Raw genomic sequence first — 15,152 nt, 5'->3', positions numbered from 1 at the left:
GTTGTAAGTATTCAATATTACAGATTTGGCATAATGGGTAGAATATAATATACACATTCTGTTTCATTACAGGAGAAGATGAAGACACCTTATCAGCTGCCACAGAGAGGGGAGATGCAGAGAGGCATGTTGAGGTTCACACTTATTTCTTTTTAAAAATAAAACAACTTTGGTTTCAGTTTGTGTTCCACAATACAACTTGCAACTTGTTTCTCTAACAGAGCAATGCTGGAAATTACAATGAGGAAGAAGGTCCATCAACCTCCACAGCACAGCTTACCTCAGTAAGATGTTCAGTATTGACCCACAACTTACAATGACATGGCACTGTGAAATTCAACATTTATGTTCCTATAGCTCCCTGTGAAACAAATCTACAAGCTATATTTACAATCACAAATCAACAAATCACAACTAGAGATGGAACACATAAGGCTGCAGATCACCAAGACAAAAATGGAAATACAACTGCTGGACCATCAGTTAAAGGTGGGTGATGTGCCCACATGATTTTTAATTGTTTCAACAAAAAGGGATTTAACAACATTGAACATTTGTCCCTCTAGGAAATAAAGAAGACTTCATAAAATGAGAGGCATATTGTTGTTCTTTGGGTCAATTAGAAATGATTAACACATCATGTCTCTGACAGCTCTTCCATCTCGTGCATCAGCCGGGGGGGGGGGGGGGGGGGGTCAGGAGTCAGGAGTCAGGAGTCAGGAGTCAGGATTATTATCTGTATCACTAGGGGGGAGAGTAGGACATTGTTCTCTTCTAATAGTGGCAATGTTGTGGAGAACCACACATGCCACTATAATGTCACAAGCTCTTTCGGGGGTGACCCTGAGCCTACGAAGGCACTGGAACCGGGCCTTGAGCATCCCAATGGTCATCTCCACTCTGGCTCGTGTCCTGCAGTGAGCCAAGTTGTAGTGTTGCTGTGGGCCAGGCTCAGGGTAAGGGGTCAGCAGATAGCGCTGGCATGGTTACCCTCTGTCTCCAAGTAGGTAACCATCGAACTCTCCTATGATAATACAAGATACAGTTTAATGTTTCAGTTGCAATAGGAGGAAACAAAATATTGCTAATAGAATATAGCTATATAAACTCACCACGGGCAAATCTGGCACTCAGTGTAGACTCACGAAACACTCGTGAGTCATGCACAGACCCAGGCCACTTCGCTTCCACATTATCTATCATGTGGGCTGCATCACATATGATCTTCACAGTGGAGAACAGTAATTAGCTGTATAGTGAAGTATATTTAATTTGGAATATTAAAGGCTATTTAGGTCTACCTGTACATTAATGCTGTGGACAGATCTCCCATTCACATAATCTCCTTCATTCATTGAAGGAGCTATGATCGGAATTTGAGTGCCATCTATGCAGTCAATCACACCTGGAAACCCTAAAATATATCAAATTGACTGATTAGTGCTTCAAGCTTCATGACATAAATTAATTACTGCTTAGACTGATACCTGCAATTCTGTGGAACTCTTCTTTGAGAAGTCTGGTGGGTCTGTGACCTGGAAACACTACAAACATGTGTAGTAGCCGTTTCAATGCCAGTGTCACATTTCGGACAGCCCGACAGACAGTTGCCTTGGAAACATGCTCTGCATCACCGATGTTGTATAAAAATCTGCCGTTGGCAAAAAACGAAGTGCAATGCAAAGAATTTGCTCAGAACTGAGAGCGTGTCCACGATGTGTCATGTGAATGATGTGAGGGCTGAGAATGTTGTTTAAATAAATAATTGATGATGCAGAGAAACGGAAACGCTCAAACAGGTACTCATCAGGGAATGATAACACGTCTAATAATCCTCTCCCGACGGAGATTTCTGCGGAGTATCTGCGCCTAGACATCAACTGGCTCTTCAAGAAAAGGACATGCCATGTCTGCCACGGCCTTCAGCCTGCAGGCTTCAACTTAAGAGCAGGAGAAACTCAGGGTTAGTTGAAGAAAACCTGCCAGCGAGCAGGTTAGGTTCACGGAGTATGTTGCCAGGGTAACTGACTCAGAGTTAAGCTGAACTGGCTTTGTGAAACCGAAAAACCAGAGTTTCCCTCATCTCAGGGTTAACTAACTGAGTTTTCACTAAACCTGCTTTCTGAAACAGGCTAAGGTTAAGAAATACACCTACTAACACATCTAAAATTCACCACTTCTACTAATTGTACTCTGATTATGTATGTAGTTTGTATACAAAAAGCAATGTAAAACTGCACTGCCCTTTAAATATCAAGTGTGCTTTAAGTAGTTATTGATGAACAACCACTGGGTGCAGTAACTGGAACAGGTCAACATTTTAATTCATACAATAATTGGTTTATAATGGAAGCCCATAAGGGATTATATTAAAATGATAATGTAACTTGAAAATGTAATACCACAATAGCATTATAATTGTCCACATATGAAGGTGTTACAAGGAAAAGTGAAATACAAATGCAATAATCCAATTAGCATGTTCCTTTACTTCTATGGGCGTTGTATGATTATATTAAAATGAAAATGGTAAAGCTGTTTTATATTCAATTTTTTGTAAAGCAAATTGTAATTAAATTCAAGTTTAAATGCAATATATACATGTAACCTGATTTTCTATGTATGTAAGTAATACTCAAGTCACAACTCAAATTAAAATGCAATTTTCAAACAATTTGAAAATGAAAATAAAACAGCATTTGACATTTCATTTTCAGAGACTTAATCTGCTGTACACTGGACAATATTTAAATGTAATAAGTGAAATAGCGCCCCCAGTCCATGGCTCCTCTGATGTGAAAATGAAAATGCAAACTGTCTGTGACCCATGAATGTAAATGCAAAAGACTGGAGGCACTGTTACATACGTACATTTATTTTATATCACGTATACATAACAGAAGATTATAATGTTGTTGCGGAATTACATTTTCATTTTCAAGTTTAAATTTTCATTTTAAACGTGTAGTACACGATAATAATCCAATACACTTTTTGTCAAAATCACCAAATCTCTCCTCACTATCCACTAGCTGTCCCTTCTAAGTTTTTTTTTTTCCAATCTCAATTTTTATTGACAAAATCCGGCATTACATAGACAAAATTCTAAATATTTCTGTCAACATGTGGCCAAAATGACCAAGCAAACAATACATAAATAACCACCAACATAAGGTGATAGAACAAAAACAACATACAAATGAAAAAATAAATAAAAAATACACAGTCAGAGTTAGTCTGGAATTAAAGTAGTTAAACTTTCATAAACACATAAGGCTTGTTTCGTTTTGATATGTTTTAAGGACTTTTTGAAAATAAACATCTCATTTAAAAAAAAATAAAAACAGTGGTGTGCTGTTTGAAAATCTATGGATAAAATATTTCGCCAAAATAATTAAAGTGTTATATAGCATATCGCTCTTTTTATCCTGCATCAAAACCCCTATTTTAATAGAGTTGAAATTTAGGATCGGTGCTTGAGCGTCCTTTTCTGAGGTCCAGGTTTGAAAAAATCCCCAAAAAGTTCTGATACAATGACAATCAAAAAATACATGTTCAAGAGTTTCAATATGTAGGTCACAGAATTTACAATTATTACATTCCACATTAAATCTTTGTCTAAGAAAATCAACAAGGGTAAATATCATTTAAGATCTTAAAATGAGTTTCTTTAGTTTTTGGAGGGACTGGGAGAGAGAGGTACTTGGTTCTAATCCGGATTATAACATCATCAGAGTAATCTTTTAATAAATTTCTTTTTAATGATAGAGGGATGCATCCTTCCAAGGATGCATCCTTCTGAGGAACCTCCAAAGGAACCTCCGAAGGATGCATCAATCGTTGTTAAATGAGACGGTCTAGCCTTTGGAAGCATTTCCTGGTGGTCACCCACTGCGGCACTTGGCCCTGGTGTGTCCTCAGGGATGGAGGCAATAGAAGGCCTCTGCCCCAGTACCTCATCCATGAGGACAAACCAGGGCCAAGTACCAGCAGTGGGCTTCCCACTGACCCCCTCTCCTGTCCCTGGATATTTGCAATCCTAAGGCAGTGGAAATAAATCACGTCAGCAATTTTCAGCAAAGTATTTAGTAACTTGCATGGGTAAAACAAATCCAAACCTGTACCTACTTTATATATTTTTAAATGATATTTTATATTATTATTTATATATTTATTATTATATATTATATTAATTTTAAATTATATTTTATATTATTATTTATATATTTATTATTATATATTATATTATTTTTAAATTATCCCACTTTTTCTTAGTTTGATGGGGCTGGACCTTCCCCTCCAGGCCCATCTTTTCCAGTATTGCTCTAAACACAGAGGGAAGCAAGAGAAAAGGTAAACACAAGATCACATTAACACAGGGATGCAAAGATTTACAAAAATGGACATCAGCTTAAGATATAAGTCAAGTAATAAAATATAAGTAATTAGTAAAAGTATAAAAATATAAGTAGTAATAAGTAAAAGTAATTAAATAAAAAAAACCCAATACTTACATTTAAATGTAAATTCTTCACAGCTTGGTGTCGCCATTGTTATGTTTTCCCGGCACTGAACAGCGGCGCGCAAAGGATCTTGGGATCTGGGAGGTTGTTTTGGTTTTCACTCAAATATCAACAACTTTTCTCGTTTTCCTCCACATCGCTTACTATACCTTTTAATATAGTCCCCTATAGGCTACCATAATTAATGGACAAATATGTGATTCTTATACATTTTCTTTCATGTAAGAGTCAGACAGGCAGTAAACTGTTACAGTTACACCTGTGATCTGGATGTTAAGCAAATGGTCGTACCACCACTAAAATTCAGAGGACAAGACTGGAAGTAATTTGACAGGGACTAATACAACAACAAATGTAATGTATTTACATTTCCTCATTTATCTATACAGTATAAACAATTAAACTCCAATAAAGCTGGATTTCTTCCTCCTACCTGTGATTTGGCCAGTAAACATCTACCAGTGTTATACAGTATGGATCTCAGTTAAAACCATAGCAGGAGCCTTGGTATAGAGGTAACTTTTTATTTTGCCCACTTGCTGGCAGTGTTGAGCTGAGTATCAAGCTGTCTCTTCCATATGTCTGTATACCTGGAAGGGCAGTCCGTCACTAGAGATCAGTAGTAATCTAATAAACTCTGCTCTGCTTGCCTTTCTCTCTCTTTCAGAGGTCAAGATGGATCCATATAAACTCTGTTTTCACATGCCTCCCTATATGGCTCTGTCCCTCATAACCTCACACACACACACACACACACACACACACACACACACACACACACACACACATACACACTGTGTGCTAAGGATACAGGGAGGAAAAATGACATCATATCATATAGGCTGTTGTGTTTGTGCTGACCTGTGCTGTATACAGCCCCATTCCAGATAACCACATATCATACATCAACCACAATGCTCCATTGTCACACTCACTCACACAATGTTTGGTTATACTATGACAAGTCAGGATGAGTACTGTGAGAAAGGCCTATACTGTGATCTTAAAGAGATAATAAGCATTGGATGAAAGAAAGAAATCGAATCACTGTGGTGAAGTTTTTACTTATTGGCATTTTCTTGAGGATTTCATTTATAGGAGTTGGACAATTTGGGACAGATTACGTTATGAAATATGATGCATGGCTACAGTTTCTACAGCAGTAGGTCTATGTAGTAGCCTCTAGCAGTTGCTGCTGTCAGATATATATCAATTATGTTTCACTCTAAAAGGAATGTTTGTTTAAGATGACTTCTACTTGGTATACATTTTAGTGCTCATACTTGTTTACTTAAAGGTCCACTCCACTCAAAAGTATGTTTTTCTTCTTGTTCTCTGAGCATAACGATGTATATGTGCTGTAAAATTACAAATCTGATATTAAGGAGTGGGGACAGAGTGATTTGGTCCGATATTCAATTGTTTTAATTTTAAGTGTGATGTGGAAACAGGAAGCTTCTAGTGCACAAATACTGAGAATTGACTTTGCAGTGAAGTAAGAGACATCTTCTGAAATGAATTTGTATATTAATAGATTCGGGGAGAAGAAGTAGATGTCATTATAGCGGAAAATCATACTTTTTTGTTGGAAAAACTATTGGAAATACATTATGGTTTCAAGTGGAGTATTTTTATATGTCTGGGACTGGGAGGGCTCTTTAAAGTTAAAAGGGTACTGTAGAGATTTTAGTATCGCTCTTCCATTAAGGATCTTACTGCATTTTTAAAGATAAACTCTCCTCTCATAGTTAAATGATCTATTAACACCCTTAAAATTGAGTGTGTTCTTCAGTCATTTACATTTTAATTAATAGTACATTATCACCACAAAGGTTTCAATACATTCCAAGACATCAGGAAACAAAAAGTAAGTTTAATAAATAAATAAATTCACTGAAGATATCAGAAGAACACTCTCAAAGAAAATCAAGTGAAAACTCTTCAATAAATGAAGATACTCCAGAAAGGAGCTCTCCTCTGTGCTGATGGAATTGGCTGCATAAAAAAAAACACTGCAGTACAAAATGCTCAAATCATTCCAGGATTAACCCCTGACTCTAAAAATTACATATTGTTTGGGTCAATTTGATCTGTTTTGACATTTGACAGCTGTAAAAACAACTGTCTTTTACTCTGAAATTTGATGACTTTTGCACAAAAATGAAAATATTTTAAAATGTTACACCTATGTATAGGTGCTAATAGCTGTTTCTATTGCCATGTGTTTTAGTGAAATGAATAGTTAATAGTTTTAATAAGATAGTAGTTTTTATGATGTAGCAGTGAAGACTGATGGCTCTAATGGTTATACAATAAACCCCACACTTCCATAAACTTCTTGTTATTTTACCTTTACATTAAATACATTTCCATCATTATTGCTATGTTATATTTTCATGTCTTAGGTCAAATAGGACATGATATTGTGTGATAGTAGATGTTTTTTCTCCAACAATGAGTGATGTAAAAGCTAAAACATACACTCTCTCTGCTCTCTGAAACATGAATCAAGGTTTAATCACATTTATTGATCAGTCAGATCCACTATTGATGCTTTCTAAACACATCTGTGCTTCAACATTTGGTATAAACACTTTTTATGAGATTCTTAGACCGGGTCAAAACTGTGAGGGTGTAGAATATGAACAGTATGCAATGGTTAATATGAACACTGATGCAACCCTAAGGATTTTTATACATGTATCCTAATTCTCAACTTAGTATCATGTGTTATATTTTGCTTAAATGTAGTGACAGAATATGCTCTCCCTTGCATTAATACATAGCTGTAATCTCATCAGGAAATACGTGATGATTCAAATGAATAACATGCTCACAAACTCTGACTTGAAATGTAAAAAAAATGCAATAAATCCAAAGAAAGCAGTAGCAGTGATCTGCGACTAAAGTCCTCAAGTGCATATGTGGTGTAATTATGATAAAACACTCATAATATTTCATTTACTGGAAGCAGTCAGACATAAATATCTCCCATCACTTTTACTTGCTGCATCATATCTGAAGGTTCAAAGCGAGTGAAGTAAAGGAGATGCTGAGGAATTATAGGAATAACAGAGGAAAGCCAACACTGATAAACTCTCTCCACAGTCAGCTAAATGAATGCCTAACGTCTTCTAATATGTGCATTCAAGGCGTTGGAGAGCAGCATCAGTGTTGAATCTGACACTGTGGCTCCATGATAACTGCTTGACTGATTGAGATGAGAATGCCGGACAGCACGCTCGCTTTGTCATGCGCGTCTCTGATGTAAATGTAAATGCACCAATCCCCCCCCCCCCCCTGCTCTAATGAAGGCTTCGTCCTCTCCTGTCACACTGACATTGAGATCACCATCTCCTCTACCTTCATCCTCCCACCCATCGGCTCCTCATTCTGATTCATATTCATGTGTGGACCCTTCTTATAGGAAAGTGGCTTATGAGGATGCACTTCCATCACGCATAATTGGAATAACCTTCAGTGAGATATCAGTGTGCCATATGCAGCTGTCAACTTCCTGTTTTTTTTAAATTTTGGGTGTGAAAATCCACAGTGGAAGCTGGAAGTTTGACCAGCTTTTGCAGTTAGGTAGATTACCTGCTGCACCCCCCAACCCCTAACCCCCTACTCCCCATCTCTGGATTAATTTGATGGCTTTAGGTTGGATTTGAAGGTTGGCTATTTAGAGGAGGCAGCATGCTTGTAACAGGCAGAAGGAGCTCTCTGTGCAGATTATCCTCCTCAACTTTGAACTGTTCAATCTACAGACACAGACAGAGCGCAGTGATGCTGACACATCAGAGAGATAGACCACCTTAATATCCACACGCAGCCAAGCCTGGCCTCACACACGTTAAATATGACTACTTGAAGTGCAAATAATGGAAGTGGAGTGGGGAGTGGGCAGTGGTGGAACAACTGCCCAGATCATTTACTTAAGTAAAAGTATCAATAGAACAATGTTGAAATGCTTTATTAAAAGTAAAAGTCCTGCATTTAAAATCTTACCTAAGTAAAAGTACAGAAGAAAATGTACTACCAGTTAAATTGACCTAAAATACTAAAGCAAGGTCAGGTATAATAATGAGTTAATGCATAAGCAGCATTTTATTGTTGAACTGCTTTTAAGGGTCACAGGATACATGTGAGGGGTTTTAGATGATTGGTTGGGTAGAAAGAAGTTCCACTGCATGACTTTAGATTCCTTTTTCAGAGGTTTTCCTTAAATATTGAATCATTTCACCTCTTTAGGCTTCAAGACCAAGGTACGTTTTATCAGTTTGTTTTCAGGGAATAACTGACACAAGAAGAAACCAGAAACAAGTTGTTTTTTCATTTTGGGGCAAAAAATGAAAATCGGAAATTCAGCTCAATTTCTTGTTTTCTGTTCCTATCAACAAAAACAAATTTACCTCTCCATGTTTCGTTCAAACAGTTATTTAATTGAAAGCGTGTGAGGAGAAATGTCTCAAATTACTCAAAGACATCTGAAACATGACAGAAACATAAATACACACTGATTTCTTGTGAAGGGCCATGAGACAAACAGTTTGGGAAGAACTCGTTTAATCTTTAACAATGAAGAGTCCTTCATAAACCCATTCTTTTACTTGATGTAAAAATGTAATCTGAAAAGTATAGTACCTTAAAATTACATTTGAGTAAATGTAGTTAGTTACATTCCACTACAGGAAGTAGACATCAAATTACATCTAACAGGAAGTGGAAGTGGTGAAGTCTCCTATCAAAACAATTTGACATTATCCAACAGTACTCTGGCTGAATACTGAACTAGTAGAAAAGATGCATTATGTCCTATCAGATACATTGTACTCAGTTACACCTGTGGCAGTAGGTTTGAAGCTTGTAGCTCATCATCACTAATGCTCGTCTTTTATTAATTGCTTATAAAACGGGCGGTTTGATTCTCCTGCAGTTTGCATGTGGATGTGTCCTTGGGTAAGATACATTACTAACCCCTGATGGCTGCACCAATGGTGTGTGAATGTTAGCTTCCCCTGATGAGCAGGTTGGCACCCTGCATGGAAGCCCCCTGCCATCAGTGTGTGAATGGGTGAATGCGACCTGTAATGTAAAAGCACTTTGAGTGGTCAGTAGACTAGATAAGTACAGTCCATTAAGCTAATGCTTGACCTTTATTCCCCACCCCCACCCCCACCCTTACATACACTGCACATGCATCCTAAATGTCTTTTAGGCTTTTTCTAGCATGTTATTTTCAAGGTAATTGCAGGGCTGGAGGATAGGTGTGGGGAAATGCATGAGTGGACCATACATTGAGGGCAAAGCAGGGAGATAGGTAGTGAGAAGTATTGATTGAAGTCATGCTGAAATCATTTTTTCCCCCTTTTGCAGGTCAACAAAGAAGAACACCTTTTCTTGACCGTTCTCATGGTAGAAAACTCCAAAATAACAATAATTTGAATGATGTGAGTTGATTCAGTGGTACAAACATCCATAGAATAGAATTCATTTGCATGTGTACAAATAAAAAGGAATTTCACTACTTGGAAAGAGTGACATAAAACTAGGTCAACTATGTAGTAAAATGTGCAGTTATTTTCTAAATTGGTGCCTTGTGGCCATGCAGAGACAAGTGAGAAAAGGCAAGCAGGATGTAATACAGTACGTGTGCTGGTATCCATGGCTGCTCCCAGGCTGCTCCTTTTATTGGTGGATTCAACAGGCGGCTTCTAATGGTGTTGTGTTTACGTGACCCAGTAGACTGGCATATTAGCTTTAACTATAGATTACCAAGTATAATTCCCAGGTCTCCGTGGTGATGGAGGTTATGATTTTGCCATCTTGCTGTAATTTGTCTTTTTTGGAGGGTATATTCTGTATGCAAATATATTTCCTGTGTGTCCTCAGAGGGGAATCCTTTCTCTGTTGCTCTCCCTGAGGTTTCTTCCATTTATCCCCCATTAAAGGATTTCTTTAGGGAGTTTTTCTTATTTGGAATGAGGGTCTAAGGACAGAGGATGTTGTAATGCTGTACACACTGTAAAGCCCCTTGAGGCAGATTTGTGATTTGTGATATTGGGCTATACAAAATGAAATTGACTTGACTTAAATTCACAAGTTAAAAGAGAAGGAGATGCACATTCACTCCACAGGAATATCATTTTATTTAAATGGCCAAATTGTAAAGGAATAGATTTATAATTTATATGATTTGGCTGGTGATCTTCTATACTTTCTTTTTAATAAATCTCATGTGAAATCTCAACTGATCTATTAATAAGTATTGTGTGTGTATACAAAGTATGATATATCACATTGGCCTATCACATTCGTCTATTTATTATATTTATACTTATTTTACTTAATTATTTTAAATGTTATGATCCTCTGATTTTATGATAAGCATTTTATACATGTATACATTCATACATGCATTTATTGATTATTATCATATTAGTAGTATTTGCAGCACTTCTGTCAGCTGTTCAGGAGACACACTTCTTTCTTTTGGAGCTCACATTCTTTTCTTTTCAGACACAATGATCTATTTTAAATGCATATCAGATTAGCATCATGCTGTTGGTTGTAACAGCAGTAAAGTGACATTTGCCATTTATACTCTGCCTGTAGTGAGAAGTGAGACTGACTGGCATTGAAGTGATATTTTTATAGCTGTTCAGGGAAATATGAAAAATGTACCTTGATACCATCAATCAAGTTTATAGTTGAGGCAGATCTCTGAAGTTTTGCTTGTATTGGCTGATTGATTCCAGTAGATCACGTTCATTCAGGTGTACAGCACACACTATATGAGCATAATATTCTACTAATAATCAGAATCACAGCCAAATCTGAATAAAAGTACCTAATGTAACATGCTTAAATGGAAGAGGCTTCCCCAATCAGAAGGAATTATCCGTTGGGTTGAGAGGGTTGGTGCAAAACTTTGATAATCCATTCAATAGGAAAATATAAAGTTAAGAGACAATAGGTGAGCCTAAAGGCCCATTTATGCTCAACGTACGTACGAAAATGTACTCACTGCTCACATACTTCCATGCGTCCTTTACGTTGACATGGATGTTAACCAATACATCCACCAGGGGGCAGCACAGAGTCAAAAGTTTATGACAACAACAAACTCAAAAACAAACATGGCGACTGTGAAGGAGATACTGATAATGTTCCTCTTGCATAAAAGACAAAAACCATATGTTTAAAGTTTCTAACAAACTTGCACAACCTTTCCTCAAAAAGTTCCTCCATCGTTATTTCTTCTTTGTGTCTCACTAGAGCTACGTATCAAGTAGTGACAGCAACACTGCCCCCCATGGTTTCCGGTGGTACTGCTCCATTTGGTCCGTATCTGTAAGCTTTATGGAAACGTGCAGAAATACGGACGAAATGAATGCAGAGCAGAAGGCTCCGTCTGTATCCAGATCCGTATTTAACGCTGAGCATAAATGGACCTTAACCCGACTAGATTCATTTCAGATGGACTGAGTTGCACCAGGTACATTTTGACGTATAATAATAATAACAATATCTTTATTTATACAAGCACCTTTCTAAATGTATGCTACAAACTGCTTCACACGGGGCACCAAATTAAAACCAGCAGGTCATACAAAGCAGCAGAATTAAAACAATCAAATTAAGACTGAGTACACTGAAAACAGGCAATATATAAAAATCAACAAATTCTGTACAATCTATAGGACTTGAGCAGTCAGAGCAGTCGATAAAATAACGTACAGTGTCATCAGCAAAAGTGCGATTGGTGAGATTCGTAAAATGTATACAAATCTATAAAATCAGTGTTCCATGCGGTTGATAATATTTAAAAGAAGTCACTGAAACACCCTGATGTATTCATCACATTTGCACGTCACACAGCCGTTCCAATTAAATCACATCTTATGTAAACAGTTGACCTGCAATCATCAATCAGAATAATGTTGACCTCATACAGCTCATGCCTCTTGTTTTAGATATTATAAAGGAGTAAATAATCATCTGCTGCTGCCTGTTGTGCAGTCCTGACACTGGCTGATCAGCTGATCATCAAACAGCTGTCAGCTCAGATGTCAGGGCAGAAGCTGAGTGTTCCTGTGTTTGCTGTTGGACCGTGACCCAGAGTGTGAGCTCAGTACCTGCTGCTGTGCTGCTTCATTGCTGATGATATGTACAGTGTGTTTGGGTTCAGTACAGTACTGTTTGCTTGGTAATGCCAGTAGGATATGAAGCTGAACTGTTGTTGGTTCTTGGTTTAACTTTACTGCTGTGCTGCTGATGTTCACATTCAATTTGTGATGAGATGAATTATTGTCATTCATAGCTTGCTTTGCTATAAATGATTTACAGCTGGCAGCAGTTTGCTATAGTGCTGTTTACTCTCTATGTATTCATTTTCAAAGTATGCAGTCTATTTATTTGCATTGTATTTGAATCAAAAGTTATTGTAACTGTTTAGCCAACTTGTGCTGCTGTCTGGCCTCGTTGCTAAAATCCAATGGTGCTTTTCCACTACACAGTTCCAGCACGACTCGACTCACCTCGACTCGGTTGCGTTTCTACTAGGGATAATACCTGGTACCTGCTACTTTTTTAGTACCTGCTCTGCTGAGGTTCCAAGCGAGTCGAGCCGATACTAAATGGCAGTGGAAATGGAAATGGAAAAGGCCGTGGAAATGGAAATAGAAAAGGTCGTTCCTGAAACCGAGCCGAGGTGAGTCGAGTCGTGCTGGAACTGTGTAGTGGAAAAGCACCACAAGTGATCAGTAGTGGTAGGAAAAGTAGGAAGGGTGTGTTCACATGTCTAATCAGAGACTATAATAGCACACAGTTGGAGTGTTGGGTCTCTCATATCATTTACTATGAATACCAGCTCTTCCCCTCAAGCAGATATTATAGAGTTCTTGAGTGCAGGTCCTTTAAAGCCATTAACAAACACACCAGTGGTCCACTGTTGCAAAGGATTGATTGTTGTTGTTACTGATGATGTTTGTGTGCTGTTCTGTATGCTGAAAGTGATAATATCAGAGGCTAGTCTAGTAGATGAGAATGTTCAGCATCTTACCTTTTATTTAGGATCTTCATCTTCTCTTATGTTATGTTATTATGTTACCTTATCTGATCTGATCTTATCTTATCTTATCTTATCTTATCTTATCTTATTACCCTCTGCTGTTTTTTGCAGTTCTTTTGGGATTTTCTAGTAGCTCATTCATGCTATTTAACTGAGCACTAGAGATAGATACTCAAACTTGGGTTATAGTCATAAGTTTCATAATGAGATCATAGCCGAACACACTACTTTGTGTTAAGCTCGGAGACAAGGTTTGATCTGCTTTAGAGAAACGTGTTTCCTTACATTATTGTTTTATCTGTACAATATTTCCTTTGAGCCAAGCTACTACTAGTGTCTTACAGTATGTTCACCTGAGTGTAATGAATGATCGGTTATCAGAGGGGTTTTGTTAGCATTCATGTACAATAGTTCATAGGATAATAAACTGGGTTGGAAACTTTGGAAATCTCACATTCAATTCAATTCTGATTCATAATGTCAACAATTTAGTATTCAGCTTCTATTCCTACTTCAGTACTTTTTATCTAACTATTTCATTTGTTTTCAGTCCACTGAATTACATGATGAAATATGGAAAGGAAAGCCAACTGCTCTTGATGATCACTATCTGATTAAAAGCACAGAAGAGTGTGTGTGTGTAGCGGTTTTAATTAAAAATGCTTTGACACTTCATACAGAAATAAAAGAAGTAGTGTATCACATTTAATTGCAAAAATGCAACCTTTTGAACTTGAGTTAAATGACCAACATCAGCTGGAATGTCTGGAATCTTTTTTCTCCTCTAACAAAGAAACGACAGTACATAAGAATCCAGCGTTGAACTGAGTCAGAATCATTTTAGCTATATTTTAGTTGAGAATACATAACATCAGGATACAGTAATATACTGTAATATAGTAATAGTAATGTGGGAGATACTATATAGAGTATAGTATCTTGTTTATCTGAGGGGGGGGGGGGCTAAACAGTGCATGGGTACATCACAGACAGAGATGATGCAACTAATGGGAAATGACACTTGATGCCAAAGCGTTACAGACAGTAATGAGCAGCTAAGAGCATCAAATAGTTAAAGGAGAATCAGTGTTATTTCAGCTATGAACTTAAGGTGTTTTATTTCTGGCACCAAACTCTGGAAAATAGTGATCTTGGAAGGTGAAGGATGAAATTAAGATGAATGAAACAATCGAGAGATAAATGAGTGAAAAAATGTGTCACACCGGAGAACTAACAATCTGTCTAAACCTCATCAACCTGAAGCTCATTCCAGTGATTGATTAGTTCTGTCTGTGCTATTCACTTTGATAGGAAAAGCTCAGGCTGGGTGAATCCTCTCCATCACTTTCTTCTTGGGCGAATGGCGTAATGTCAGCTGAGAGTGGAGAAAAAAAAGGATGATTGTAGGGGGGAAGCTCAACACTTTTCCTCATCCCTGGAGACGGATCTCTCTCTCTCTCTCTCTCTCTCTCTCTCTCTCTCTCTCTCTCTCTCTCTCTCTCTCTCTCTCTCTCTCTCTCTCTCTCTCTCTCTGTGCTGCCTGTTCCTCCTCTGGG

The 15,152-nt window shown here is 37.5% G+C and overlaps 1 pseudogene; it reads right to left on the bottom strand.

Moving 5' to 3' along the window:
- Positions 1-716: 716 nt before the first annotated feature.
- On the bottom strand, positions 717-7,979 carry LOC128366879 (putative nuclease HARBI1; annotated as a pseudogene).
- Between the last annotated feature and the right edge of the window lie 7,173 nt (positions 7,980-15,152).

Source organism: Scomber japonicus, chromosome 10 (assembly GCF_027409825.1).
Source record: "Scomber japonicus isolate fScoJap1 chromosome 10, fScoJap1.pri, whole genome shotgun sequence".
In the NCBI taxonomy this organism is placed as follows: Eukaryota; Metazoa; Chordata; class Actinopteri; order Scombriformes; family Scombridae; genus Scomber; species Scomber japonicus.
This window is presented reverse-complemented; position numbering and strand designations above follow the sequence as displayed.